This window comes from Rhinatrema bivittatum, chromosome 8 (genome assembly GCF_901001135.1).
Source record: "Rhinatrema bivittatum chromosome 8, aRhiBiv1.1, whole genome shotgun sequence".
Lineage (NCBI taxonomy): Eukaryota > Metazoa > Chordata > Amphibia > Gymnophiona > Rhinatrematidae > Rhinatrema > Rhinatrema bivittatum.
The window spans coordinates 153,750,946-153,765,324 of NC_042622.1; the positions used below are offsets into that span (position 1 = coordinate 153,750,946).

At 47.7% G+C, this 14,379-nt stretch overlaps 1 protein-coding gene across 1 annotated transcript in view; it reads right to left on the bottom strand.

The window, feature by feature from the left end:
- EFEMP2 (EGF containing fibulin extracellular matrix protein 2) overlaps positions 1-5,974 on the bottom strand; it is a 91,526-nt gene extending 85,552 nt beyond the window's left edge. The window contains exon 1 of the mRNA XM_029612253.1: positions 5,840-5,974. The gene's annotated coding sequence lies outside the window, so the exon portion shown is untranslated. The remainder of the gene's footprint in view (positions 1-5,839) is intronic.
- Positions 5,975-14,379: the final 8,405 nt, after the last annotated feature.

Sequence of the window (14,379 nt, forward strand, 5' to 3'; positions counted from 1 at the left end):
GCGTTGAAGGTAATTCATGCTTTTCCATTGGTAAAGGTTTGTTTCTTGCGCATTTTTAATATCTGTCAGTTATTTAAAAATTTGTTTCATATATCCCTGTCTTTCCTCTCTTCTAGGGTATACGTATTTAGTTCCTCCAGCCTCATCACTAAGTCTTTCATTGTAGATCCCACACCATTTTGGTTATTTATATTTATATTCTGCTTTTCGGCACTTCAAAAGGATTACATTCAGGTACTATAGGTTGCCTTTTTCTGGACCGCTTCTAATCTATCTCTTTCTTTGTGACACGGCCTCCAGAACTGAACACAGTACTCCCGGTGAGGCCTCACCAATGACCTGCACAGGGGCATTATCGCCTCCTTTTTTCCACTGGTTATGCCTCTCTGTATTCTGCCAGCATCTCTCTGGCCCTAGTCGCTGCCTTTTCACACTTCAGATCAGACAGTATCACTCTGAAGTTTCCCTCCAGCTGTGTTCACATCAGGGTCTCACGGCTGTCTCCCCCCCCTCCCCCCCCATCACATACAGCCCCTTTAGATTTCTGCACCCAAATGCATGCAAGGCTGACCCTAGTGGGTTGCGGGGTCTGAGGACAAATCAGCCAGAGCAGGCCCTCACCTTCCCAGGATTAAAGTGTGGAGGGCTGGGGGATTTCCCCCACCCCAAAGACCCTATCAAGCCTTTTCCCATTCCTTCTCTCTCTCTCTCCCTTCCCCCACCTCATTCCCAAAAATCAAGTTCTTTCACCCCTCCACCTTCACAAAGATCCCATCAAGCACTCCCCCTTCCCCCCAAGCTCCAAGACCCCAGCAAGCACTCTCCCCTTGCCTCTAACCTTCTCTTTAATGGTGGCACTCTTGATTCTCCCACTGCACAGCTGATCGCCTGGCACCCCTTTCTCCGCACCTCATGGGCCAATGCGTGCTGATGGCCTAGGGAAACCATGCCAGCTCACAGATGATGCCAACTATCCCTTCCTGTAGTTGATGGAAGACATCTGCTTGGGGTCCCCCAAGACAATTGCCCCAGTTCACCTCCACCCTCCAAGGACAACCCTGAAAGCATGCCTCTGCACTTTTTGGCACTCACCCTTAACTGTAAAGCACCCGATCACTCCTTAAGCTTTCTTAGGAAAATAAACGTTATACGTCTGTGTACCCTGCATGACAAAACCAGGCCTAGGTTAAGCTGTTCTGAGTTTGGCCTGGGAGGAGAGGAGAATATCTAGAAGAGAAGCATGGATCATGATTGCAGAACACCTTGTGAGTATCCCCATGCCTGGTACTGATGATGAAGGGTGCTATTAGAGTCTTTGGCACAGCCAGCTGCAGATCATGCTGGCACATGAAGGAGCAGCCAGGAGTGCTGCTCTCCATGGGGCTGATGTAATAAGACCCACGGCAAAACAGGCGCTAGTTATGAGCGCGGGTTTTGATCACTGCGCGCGGCTGAAGCTGCCGCTTCCACAGGATGTAAAAAACATAAATTATGCAAACGATTTGCGGGCGGAAATCCGCGCACATACGGAAAAATGCACGTACCTAAGTGCGGTAAGGGCCTATGTAATAAGCGGCCACATCCACGCTCAAAATCCCACTCCGATAATCCGCGCATGAAACCAAGCGAGCGAACGGGTCTCCCTATTAAGTGAATGTATGACCCTGGAAAGTATTTTTAATACTGCAGAAAACATGGCAAATATTTTCATGGATACTAATTCACACTGGCATAGCAGTAAGATAGGTGCTCAGTTTGGATGTGAGTTAATTAACAGTCTTGCCGCTCTTCTGGCCGTGTATCTGTCCGCCCAGGGAAGCACCTACCTCAGATCCTGAGAAAAGCGCTCTGCTAAGCTGGCCACTCTGAAGCTGAGACAGGCGCTCAGCTAGGCGCTTATCAGGCCGCTCGTGCCCTTTTCGTGGCAGAAAAATCTATATGATAGGGCACCCAGAAAGGTGCCCAGCTTACCTTGCCGTTTGGGTGCTGAGCTAGGCGCCTACTTGCTCGCAAATCTGCACAATCAGGCGCCGAGAAAGGCGCTTACTTGGTCGTGAATCTATACAATCGGGCGCCCACAAAAGCGCCTAGCTAAGCTTGCCACTCAGACGCCGAGATAGGCACTCAGCTAGGTGGTTTTCAGGTCGCTCGGACACCAACATAGGCCCCCCGAATCAGCGCTGGAACTTAACTTGTGCCCTGACCGTGGCGGTAAAAATCCCGCATTAAAAAAACCCGCACTAGCATAACTGCGGCTCCCTGCATCGCGTATGATTAGCTAATCGAGTCCTTTGCATGCCGTTAGCATGCATTCGTGCAGGAAAAACTGCGGGTCTGCATGCACGTTTGTATGTGCTTTTTCCCACGCATAAAACCCTTATTACATCCCCAGGTAAGGCTTTGCGCGGGAAAACGCGTATACAACGCACGTACATCCGCGCACAAACCTGCGGCAGCTTCAGCGCACCTTATTCCATCGGCCCCCATATCATCACTGCCCTGCCTTCCTTTGCCATCTGATTTTGAATGGGATTTTCTCTTGTAAAATCTGTTGGCTAAATAGTCCTGGGGGAAAAGAGGATGGTCCTTTTTCTCCTTTTGGGGGACCCTATTGGGAACTGCATACTTTTGCCAGATGAGCAATGGAGTTGACGCATTGAAAATCTAAAATAAATATTTGGTTTTTTTTCATTGAATTGGACCTTCCTTACTCTTTTGCATCTCCTTGTATGTGTGGATATTTAATGATTGCAGTGCAACTGTTTTTGCTCCATTTTCCTGTGGTTTGGATTATTCCTTTTTCTCCTTTTGCCATCCCCTGCCCTAACAGGCTTTAACAATCCATTTCCATCCCACTTCTGCCATTGTGAGAGCCCTTTTTGCTTCAGCCAAGGTCATGTCACATAATACAGACCACCACATTCACTCAGTATCAGAGAAAGGTTGAGCTTCGGAGAGAGGATAGTGAACCTACAGATAGAACAGTTTATAAAATTGATTTATTTGAGCCACCGCACCCTCCACCTTCCATTCATGCAACTGGTTGGAGCCACCCCAAGATGGGTTACTATAGATAGATAGATAAACAGATATACATTCCCACACGCAGTGTGGCTGCCTGGTGGCGTGATACCCAGCAGGCAGCCACAATGCCAACCAGCAGCTCAAAGCCGCCATTTTGTCCCTCTTTGAGTTATAGATAGCAAAAAGCTCACACACACACACATGGCACAAAGAGGCAGACACTCCACACCCAGAAAGAACCAGACACTCCACACCCAGACCGAAAGAGAGCAAAACAGTCATAGACAGACACAGACCCCCACTCACAGACAGACACAGACACAGTTACCCCATACCCAGACAGACCCAGAGATATTAAGGGAGCCCATACCCAGACACAGACACCACATAGAGATACAGAAACCCAACTCCCAGACAGGAACAGAGACACAGAATACCTAGACAGAAAAAAAGGACACACCACACCCAGACACAGAACACAATTTATTGCACTGGCCTGACAGAGACACCGGCAGACAGACCACATCACACATAGAGACATAGGCTATACACACACACACACACACAGAGACCACAGCACACCAGACAAACACAGAGACACACACTCCACACCCACACCCAGAGACAAAGCCACACACCACAATGACAAGGGCTGAACATTTTTTTTTAAAGATTTAAGTGCTAGCCAAAGTTTTTTTTTAGGAGCTAAGAAAAACTCCATCCCACCCTGGCCAACATTTTTCTTTTTGACTGTTTTCACTACATTTTCCTGTTTTTCAGTTTGCTCATCTTTCTTGTTTTCTCATGCTTCGATTTGCTTATTTAACTTTTTTTTTTTTTTACACTTTTTGCCTGTATTCTCTCTTCCCCATCTCCTCATTCTCTCTGCCCGTTCCTCTCCCCTACCTCACCACTTCTTTTCCCCTGGGTGGGCAACAGCTGCGACCTCTCTCCCTGGATAAGGAGCCGGCGGCAGCGGGAGACCCTCCTCTGGGCCGAGACCTGAGTGTAACAACTTTTCCCGGGCTGTGTGACCCCCACAGTGGCTGCTCCCATGTCCTGTTCTGCCACGGAGCAAGCAGCCTCACATCTGAGCCCACCACCGCAGAAGCAGCCCCTCTCCCCGGCCCATGGAAAGACGCATGGCTAAGCCATAGCATGCTTGCAATATCATTACTACGTTCTGGCAGCTCCCTCCCTTCAGAGCTTGCAGTGCCTCTCCAGCAGAGACTCGACAGACAGCGTAGCCAATGTTTTTCTTCCCAGATTGGGCAATCACTGTGCCCCCCACTACAGGACTGATCACGATCCCCCACTCCGTTTGCTCATTCCTGAGCTTAAGTACTGCCTCTTGTCTACTCATAAGTATACAGACTAGCAGCGCAGGGGGGGAAAGCCTCCCTTGGCTGTAAATTAATTCAAGGGGCTGTGCAGCAGATGGAAGTGTAAGCGTTCCAGAAGCATCAGTGGATGCACAGATCTGCTTAAGGTGCAGTCCTGGAGGCCTTCATAATGCTACAAGAACGTCTGGCTCACATGCGCTTCCTCTAGGACGGCAGCGGCCTTCCCCTCCCCTCCCCTCCCCCCCTTTTTTTTTTTTTTTTTACAGAACTGGAGCTAGAAGCTCCTGACTTCAGATGGTTTGACAAAAAGGAGCCGATCTACCAAAGGAGAATACCCTGCACTGATGACACCGAAAAGAACCGATTACCAAATGTGCACACTGCACTGATAATGATAAAAGGGGATGGTTTACCGAAGGAGTGCAAACTGCAGTGATAACACTGAAAGTGCTGATTTACTAAAGGAACGCACACAATAACATGGAAACAATGCTGATTTACCAACGGAGTGCACACTGCACTGATAACACCGAAAAGTGCTGATTAACCAAAGAAGGGCACACTGCACTGATAACACCGAAAAGTGCTGATTTACCAAAGGAGGGCACACTGCACTGATAACACCAAAAAGTGCTGATTTACCAAAGGAGGGCACACTGCACTGATAACACCGAAAAGTGCTGATTTACCAAAGGAGGGCACACTGCACTACACACTGAAAATGCTAATTACCAAATATGTGCACATTGCACTGATTACACTGAAAGGGGGACAATTTATCAAAGGAATGTACACTGCACTGATAATGCTTAAAGATGTTGGTTTACCAAAGAAGCCCAGACAGCAATAACATTGTGTCTATTCTGGTACTATTCAATGTTGCAGGAATCCAAGCATCCTAAGACTTTTTCCTCAGAACCCCTGTTAAGAATGGCAGAGACCCACGTTTTAAAACGCAAAATGTGACTGCTTTACATTTTTCATGCATCATCTCTTTTGAACCGATCGAGGACCTTCCTCTGTCTTTCTAGCATCTTGTAAGTCACTGGATGCATCCTCAGGGTTTGGAGGAGCCTCCAATGCAGGGTACAGTGTGTGGAGGAGAGAGAAGTGTGGATGTAGGAGCAAGAAACAAAAGAGCAAGAAGGAATTTAGTCATCCAGAAACCTCAGCTAGACTTAGCGGATCCGCCCGGTGCCCAGCGAGACAAATAGCGGCCGGTGTGAGGAACTGGGGGCGGCTGAGCCTCCGATACTTTTCACACTCGGACTGGAGAGAGATTGCCCCTTTCCCCTTGAGCTCGGACATTACCTGAAGCCGAAAAGCCACCCTCCCCCCCGTCCGAAGCCAGGCTGCCCGTGGGAGCCGTGGGGTATTTAAAAAGCGATGCTGGATGCCAGAACATCCCCCCCACCCCCCTGCTACACATCACAAGGCGAGGAGGAGAAAGCCCCCGACTCAGCCTGACTTACTTCTGGCTCCCGGAATCCTTCCCCAGAAAGACGAGAAGGGGGACACAAGTCCTCCCAGCAGAGTGAGGCGGGCTGGGAGGAGGATACTCTGTGCAAAGGAATTTCCTCCCTCACACTCCCTCCCTCTCACACACATACACTCCCTCCTTCTCTCCTCTCTCTCGCACACGCTCCCTCCCTCTCCTCCCCCACTTATGATCCCTCTTCTCTCCTCCATCACCTATAATTCCTCTCCCTCTCTCTCCTATCTCATACAAACTCCCTCTCCCAGTCTTCCTTCACACTCCCTCCTTTTCTACTCACACCTTCCTTTTTTCTTCCTTCACTTAGATCTCTCTCTCTCACACACACACACACACCCTTTCTCTTCTCCCTCACATATGCCTCTCCCCTCTCACACACCCTCCCTTTCCTCCTTTCTCACACACCCTCCTTTTTTCTTCCCTCACATAGATCTCTCACACACACACACACACACACACACACTCTCTCTCTCCTCTCTCACACACCTGCTCTCAAACACACACCCTCTCCACTCCCTTGCCTCCTTAACACACTGTCCCTTTCCATCTCTCTCTCATACTAGCCTCTGGTTTCCTTCCCTCTCTCTGTCACACACTCACACGAGCTCTCTCTATCGGGCTGATACAGTAAAAGTCCTGTGCACACGATTCAGGGGGGAAGAATATGCTGAGGGCACACGGTAAAAAGAGGCGCTAGGGACACTAGCGCGTCCCTAGCGCCTCTTTTTTGACAGGAGCGGCGGCTGTCAGCGAGTTTGACAGCTGACACTCAATTTTGCCGCCGTGGGTTCTCAAACCTGCTGACAGCCATGGGTTTGGAAAACGCTTGCCGGCATAACTGAGCGTCCATCTTCTGATCTGCGGGCCACGGGCTGATTTTTAATTTATTTTTTTTATTTTTGGGGCCTCCGACTTAATATCGCTATGATATTAAGTCAGAGGGTGTACAGAAAAGCAGATTTTTCTGCTTTTCTGTACACTTCCCCGGCACCAGCAGAAATTATTGCCAGCCTTTGGGCAGGCATTAATTTTTAAAAGTAAAATGTGCGGCTTCGCTGCACATTTTGCTTTCTGGATCGCGCAGGAATAACTAATAGGGCCATCAACAAGCATTTGCATGTTTGCAGGCGCTATTAGTTTCGGGGGGGGAGGGGGGTTGGACGCTCGTTTTCGACGCGCTATTACCCCTTACTGTATAAGGGGTAAAGCTAGCGCGTCAAAAATGCTATTACTCCTTACTGTATAAGGGGTAAAGCTAGTGCATCGAAAATGCGCATCAAAACGCGGGTTAACAGTGCACTCCACCGGAGCGCACTGTACTGTATTGGCCCGACAGAGATTAAAAAAATCTTTATTGGCATGCAAAACTGGGCATGTGTTGCAAAAGTAATACATAAGTGATTAAAAATGAAACAGAAAATATGAATAGTAATAATAATTACTTATATTAAATTGCACTTACTTTCCCTGCGTTCTTCCTCTCACACCCTCTGCCTGCTACTCCCATCCCGAGTTTTCTGGGATGGGAAGGAGTGGGATGGATTGAAGGGACATTGCGGTATGGAAAGGGGAGATTATGGGAGGGATGAATGGGATTGTCTAGTCCCAAGCGTTGTTTTGCACTTGGCTTTAGTGGGATAATGGTCGTGTCTTGTTTTGTGTTGCTTGTAATTAAATGTTAATAGCCTGTAACTTGATTCTAGCACTGTTGCAGTGCAGAAAGGGAGATAAAAATGCCCTCCCTCAAATCCCTTCCTCAACCAGTGCCAAACATTTGTCAGAGGAAGAAAAATCGCAGGACTCAGAAGCAGAGTCACACACACCACAGCACAGCGGAAAGGGTTTCCACTCTGCCTGAAAATGATCCCCATCAATCTGCTCCTATCACTATACTCTCCAAAAACCACACCGAAGTGGGGCCAAGCTCAGTAATGGGGGGAGGGATGGGGGATTTGGAGTTAAATCTGATCCATATTTTGTGCTTTGTAAACATTTAATATTTTGTCTGTGGTAAAGTTGATATTGGTTTAATAAAAAATTAAAAAAAAAAAAAGAAATGCCAGATAAGTAAGTAAATAAATAAAGCACAACCCTTTCCTTCTTCAGAGTCAGAAAACTTTATTGGCATTAAAATTTGTATGTGTGTTGCCAAAGTAATACATAAAGTGGTTAAAAAACGAAGCCATCTCTTTCCTCCTTCCTATTGCACTCTCCTCTCTCTTACACACCCACCTTCACAAATCCTCCTTTCTCCTTACATGCACCCTTCTTCTGACACTCCTCCTCTCTCCATTTCCCCCTCTCTCATCCACCCTCCCTTTCACTTTCTCCTCCAATCTTAAATTCTTGGGACTGTGCCAGAGGTGTCCAGGCAGAAGCCAGTAAACCTCTGATATCAATTAAAGCTTGGAGGGAGTCCTGGCCTTTCATGCCCAGTTCTTTCCAAGGATCAGATCCATCCTCTTCCCATTATCTGTGTGTCGTCCCCTCGCCCCCCCCCCCCCCCCATCGCCTCTCCAAGAGTTATGAGTTTAACCCCTTAGTAACCATCATCTGCAATGCTCCTGTATCTCCCCCTCCCACCATTGCCCCCTAGAGCTGTATATCCCAGCTCTACAGTCCAATACTCAGAGTGAGTTCCCATCCTGCGGTGCCCACCCCATTGCACTTATTACTGAAAGTAATGACCCGGGGTGTTATGTGACCTGGGAAGGGGCTGTGAGGAACTGCAAATACTATGATGGATCAGGGTGGAAAAAAAACCAAAACAAAACAGGGCCAAATCTAATGGAGCTCACATCTTGTCTCTCCATCCCTTACTTCCATAGAATCTGTAGTAGTAGTTTCTTCATCAAGAAGCAGGTTTAAATCAGACATGATGAGTGATGTCATCGAATGGTGAGCATGCGTGGGAGTTCCCACATAGCCACTGATTCACAAGACTCCTCAGTCTCTTTATGTCCAAGGCATTCCACAGACAAGGTTCTCACAGTGACAATTTTTACTTTTTGCCACTCATATTACCTCTAGAGTTACATTTATCTTGGGGTTTTTTCTCCCCTTCTTTCACACTAAAACCTATCCTTATTGAAAACTGAATTTAACTTAGCAGATTCACTATGGCAGATTTCATACCCAGCCCCAAGAAATGCCAATGTGGTATAAATGGCCACAGCCAATCCATTTGTGATAATAAATGTCTTAGCTGGAACATGATGTCTCAGATTGCCACCACTGTAGCAGACTGATGCACAGGGCAAGACAGGATGGGGCCCTCAAATAGGAGGTGCTCTGATTGCCTTCCTCGGAGGCTCTGTTAACATTAGAATGAAAGCTGGAACAAAAGCCAAAAGAAGGGAGGGAGAGGACCTTGTCAAAAATCTTATTCCCTGATGGGAGTGAAAAGAAAGCCACTCTACCTGTAAGAGCAAGGTTTCTTACAACAAGGAGGCCCAAAGAAACATGAGGCATGAGGAATGCACTAAGAGATATAGGCTGGAACCTAACATTGTGTAACTATAACATGGGTTATTTTTCCCTATATGCATCACCTTGCTCTTATCCACATTAAATTTCATCTGCCATTTGGATGCCCAATTTTCCAGTCTCACAAGGTCTTCCTGCAATTTATCACAATCTGCTTGTGATTTAACTACTCTGAACAATTTTGTATCATCTGCAAATTTGATTACCTCACTTGTATTTCTTTCCAGATCATTTATAAATATATTGAAAAGTATGGGTCCCAATACAGATCTCTGAGGCACTCCACTGCCTATTCCCTTCCACTGAGAAAATTGTCCATTTAATCCTACTCTCTGTTTCCTGTCTTTTAACCAGTTTGTAATCCACAAAAGGACATCGCCACCTATCCCATGACTTTTTATTTTTCCTAGAAGCCTCTCATGAGGAACTTTGTCAAATGCCTTCTGAAAATCCAGGATATAGCCCACCCACATCTCCTGCTCAGCTTTATAGACCCTTTCTCTTCCTCAGAGATCCTATGTGCTTGTCCCATGTTCTAGAATTCTGATACTGTCCTTGTCTTCACCACCTACACAGAGACAGTTCCACAAGTCCACTGCACTTTCTGGAAATAAATGTTTCTTTAGATTATTCCTGACTCTACCCTCTTTCACCCTCATCCCATTACCTCTTGTACTAGCATTTCCTGTCTATTGAAAGAGGCCTACCTTTGTGCATTTATTCTTTGGAAATATTTATGTTTCAATATTTTTTTTTATTGATTATCAACACCAAACATAATGACACAACAAATAAATTAACATACAGTATCAGAGACATGACTGACTCTTCCCAGTGTCCACCTTGGAAATATTTTTAAAAGTCTCTTATCATATCTCCCCTTTCCTGCTGCGCTTGGAGGTGGACCCTTGTCCTGGAGCAGTGGAGAACAGCTCCCTGGTAGGGACCAGGAAGCACCTACCCCCAGGGGGCAGAGCACAGGAGGAGACAGAGGCTAGGATGAGCTTCACCACTGGAAGCCCGAGGTCTCCCCGGGTGGAGCCCGTAGGGACCCGGGCCGCTTGGACTTAGGTGGGCCTCGCAGTCTCCCGGAGAGGTAGTACAGAGGCGTGCCCACGAACAGCAAGGGAGCGTGGTCAGACTTCATGCTGTTGGCCTGGAGAAGCAAGGAAGGCCCAAACAGCATAGGCGATGACAAGGCAAGGAACAGAGCCAGAATCAGGAGACGTGTCAAAGGCAGCCGAGGTCAGAATCAGAGGGTCAGTTCGAGGAGTAGTCAACAAGGCAGAGGTCAGGTTCCGGAGGTCAGACGAGGTCACAAGGTAGGCAGAGGTCAGGATGCAGGCAGCGAACAGGATGGTCAAGGAACAGGCTGAGGTCAGTACCAGAGAGACAGTCCGAGGGTACTACCTGGGAAGACGGACAGACAGACGCTGGAACAGAAGGACGCTGGAACAAGGCTGGAACAGTAGGATGCTGGAACAAGACTGTGAACTAGAACACAATACAGTGCCGACCCAATTGCCAAGGCAAGGAAGTGCAGGCAGGGACTTCCTTATATCATTCCATCAATCAGGGTGCGCCGCAGAGCTAGGACCCGCCCCTGGCCCTTCAAGACGCCGGGCGGTCCACGCGCGCTTGTAGGAGCATGGCCAATGCCACTGGAGACGCCAAACTCCGGTGTGAAGTCTGGTGTGCAGTGGAAGGCCTAGCGACCGCTGTTGCGGGACGCCGAGACCTAGAGCTCACGGCTGCTGCTGGGGAGGCCAACCCATGACCTGCAGAGGAGCTAGCGAGGTGAGCAGGCCCGTGCACAGGCCGGGTGCGGACAGGGCGCGCAACATTTCTCTCCCTTCCTCCTGAGTATACATGTGCAGATCTTTAAATCTGTCCCAAGGGGCTAACTTACCAGATCTGGATAGCATTTGGCTAGCTATCCCAGTGTGGGGAAGCATCTCTCACAGGGATGGGAAATGGATCTCCTGTATGGCCAAACTGGCTGAAGACACTTCCAAACACAGTCCATAAAATCCACTTTCCAAACAGTATGTGTACTCCAAAAAATAACAGTAGCCAAATCATCATGTTTAAATCATAGTCCACTACCATATCCATTTGACTTGCCATTTGGGTCAGATCATAAGAAGTTACAGTCTCAAATGTTAAATTTTCTCAAAGTTACTCCTTGGGCTGCAAGCAGGGGCGGATTGGCTTATTGGGGAATTGGGCATCCACTGGTGGGCCGGTTGTACTAGTCATGTGGTCTAAATCTCAGCACTTGCTAAAAGGGACCACTGCAGAAGAAGGTCTTGGCCAGGCCGCAATGGAGCCCATCTGTCATGGCTCCATGAATGTCTTGGTGGGGCCACAATGGAGCTCTACCTGCCGCGGCTCAATGAAGATCTCAGTGGGCCACAATGGAACCCAACATACTGCAGCTCAATGAATGTCTCAATGGAGCCATGATGGAGCCCTACCCACCATAGCTTGATGAAAGTCTCAGCAGGGCCACAACAGATCCCTACTTGCTGTGACTCAATGAAGGTCGCGGTGGGGCTGCAACGGAGCCCAACCCACTGTGGCTCGAAGAAAGGTCTACAGGGCTTGAAGAAAGATGCATATGGTGGTTACAGGACCACCAGAAGCATTGACCTTCTCCCACCTTCCCTCCGGCAGTAAATAAGGAGCAACATGGCCATGGCCAAGGCCCAGAAGAAAGGAGGAGGCCTAAGGTGCATGTGTATGAGAGCGCATCTGCATGTCTCTATGTATGAAAGGAGGAGCCTGCATGTGTGTGCATGCATGAGGGTGAGAGCCTGTGTTTGCACATACAAGAGCGAGTACCTGCATGTGTGTATGAGAGCCTGCATGAATGTTTGAGAGACAGCGCCTGCATGAGCGATATGAGAGAGCCTGCACATGTGTATGAGAGCTTGCATCTGTGAGCCACCAAAAGGCAATTTGCAAATTCATTCCCATGTACTCAAAGGCCTGTTTAAGGATAGCTTCAATTCTTCTAATCTTGAGCATTGTTTAGAACTGCCCCTCCTTCCACTGGAACAATGGTCTGCTTGGTCACAGAACACACCAGCACATCCACCTTAGGGAAGTGTAACTGTTCTCTTTCCAGCTCCAAGGAGAACAGACCCACCAAAGTGCACCCCCCTTTAAAGTTTGTTTCTGGAGGCCTCCATTCAAGGTCAATCAACTCTTGGAAGGGAAAGAAACATGACGCTTTGCTTAGGATGACCAAAAAGGGATTCTTCTTTTGCGCATCCATAGAGTCACCCCCAGGCACACCAAGCATTTTCAGAGACTAAGATAACAGACTTGGCAACTCATTTCTATGAAAGAAACTGAGCAGAGTTCTATGCTGTTCCAAATCCAAAGGAATTTTCCCCTCTTCCAGAGAGGAGAAACCCAAACCCTCGTCAGATTAATCCTTATCCACAACCTCCAGAATATCATCTGGGACCATTGTACCGCAGTACTTGTACTCGGTGGCAGACAACTAGGAACCCCGAGTACGCAACCCTGAGTTTGAAGGTATCGCCATCCGTGTTGGGCTCTCCTACAGAAATGTCTGTAGTCCCTGGAAAAATTCTACCCAGGAAAAGGAGGATGGGTCCACACAGGCTCTATAGGCCCCAATCTGACATCCTCTGATCGAACAGACCCCGAAGACTTCTCTGTCACAGGGTCAACTGAAGAAGGGGATGAGGGGATGGAACAGCATCGCCAAAATCAGGAGAAGGCAAATCACCTCGAGCATCCAGCCAGCACTGGCACAGACTCGCAGAATTCCCTGGCTGAATTGCCCTTATATCGCAAGCAACACGGATCACCAAGCACGTAGACTTCTTTGCCTTCAGTTCGATACTGCCTCATTTCTCTTGTGCGCTCAAATAAGATACGCACTCAAGTAGGTGCTCAGTGCGTGCTTCAGTAGGAACTCAGTGCGTACTCAAATAGGCGCACAGTAAGTGTTCAAGTAGATGCGAACATGAGCGTAGACATCACTAAGCCAACATATGTCAAGAATATGCACAAGCAAGCGCGTGAAAACACTGCTACGGCCTATCACGCAGCTCGAAGAAACGAAGCCTGGGAGCAGAGCCTAGACAAAAGCTATTCAACCTGCCGAGCCTGTACCACCACCGCACCTCACTAAATTCCCCAGAGAAGTGAGAGGGAAGAAGGGAAAAGACGCCGACCATTCACACCGAGGGAAGAAGACTCAGTAAGGAAGGAATAGGGGGAAATAAAACCTCCCTACTCATTTTTTTTTTACCTGAGCTCAGCCGTCCCTGGTTGCCAAACTAAAGATGCTCAACTGAGGGAGAAAACCACCGGTATCACCTCAGGTGTTCAAGCTGTGTTATCAAGTTCTCCTTTTCTTCTTAAATTTCTCTTTTTTGCAATTTCTTTACTACAAGCAATCCCCAGTAGGGAAATGCATGTCCACCATCTGCTGGAGAAAGAGAATACTGGTAGGCTAATGTCAGGGCAGGGCTGTATGTCCTTGACGTCAGCTTTACTCTGTCTTCATCTGCTGGTAGAGGTCCATAACCCACTTGTGTGGATTGGCCTGCCTGAGTGAAGAGGAAATCCATGGTGCCTTTGTTCCATTAAATTATGCCTAATCATAAATGATCTGAAAAAGGGAACAAGTGAGGTGATCAAATTTGCAGATGACACAAAATTATTCAGTGTTTTAAACAGTAGTGGATTGTGAGGAACTGCAGAAAGATCTTGCAAGACTAGGAAACTGGGCATCTGAATGGCCGATGAAATTTAATGTGAAAAACTACAAAGTGATGCACATAGGAAAAAATAATCCCAACTATAGATACACAATATTGTGTTCTGTTTTGGGAGTCACTACCCAAGAATTAATCAGTCTTCTTTAAATCACACTATTGCACCAGACCTTATTGAAAGTTTAAACATCCACTTGTAGGTCACACTCAGATGAATAGTGAATACACCAATAAATTTAAAAGACTCTAATTGTATGCATTCCTTCTACCG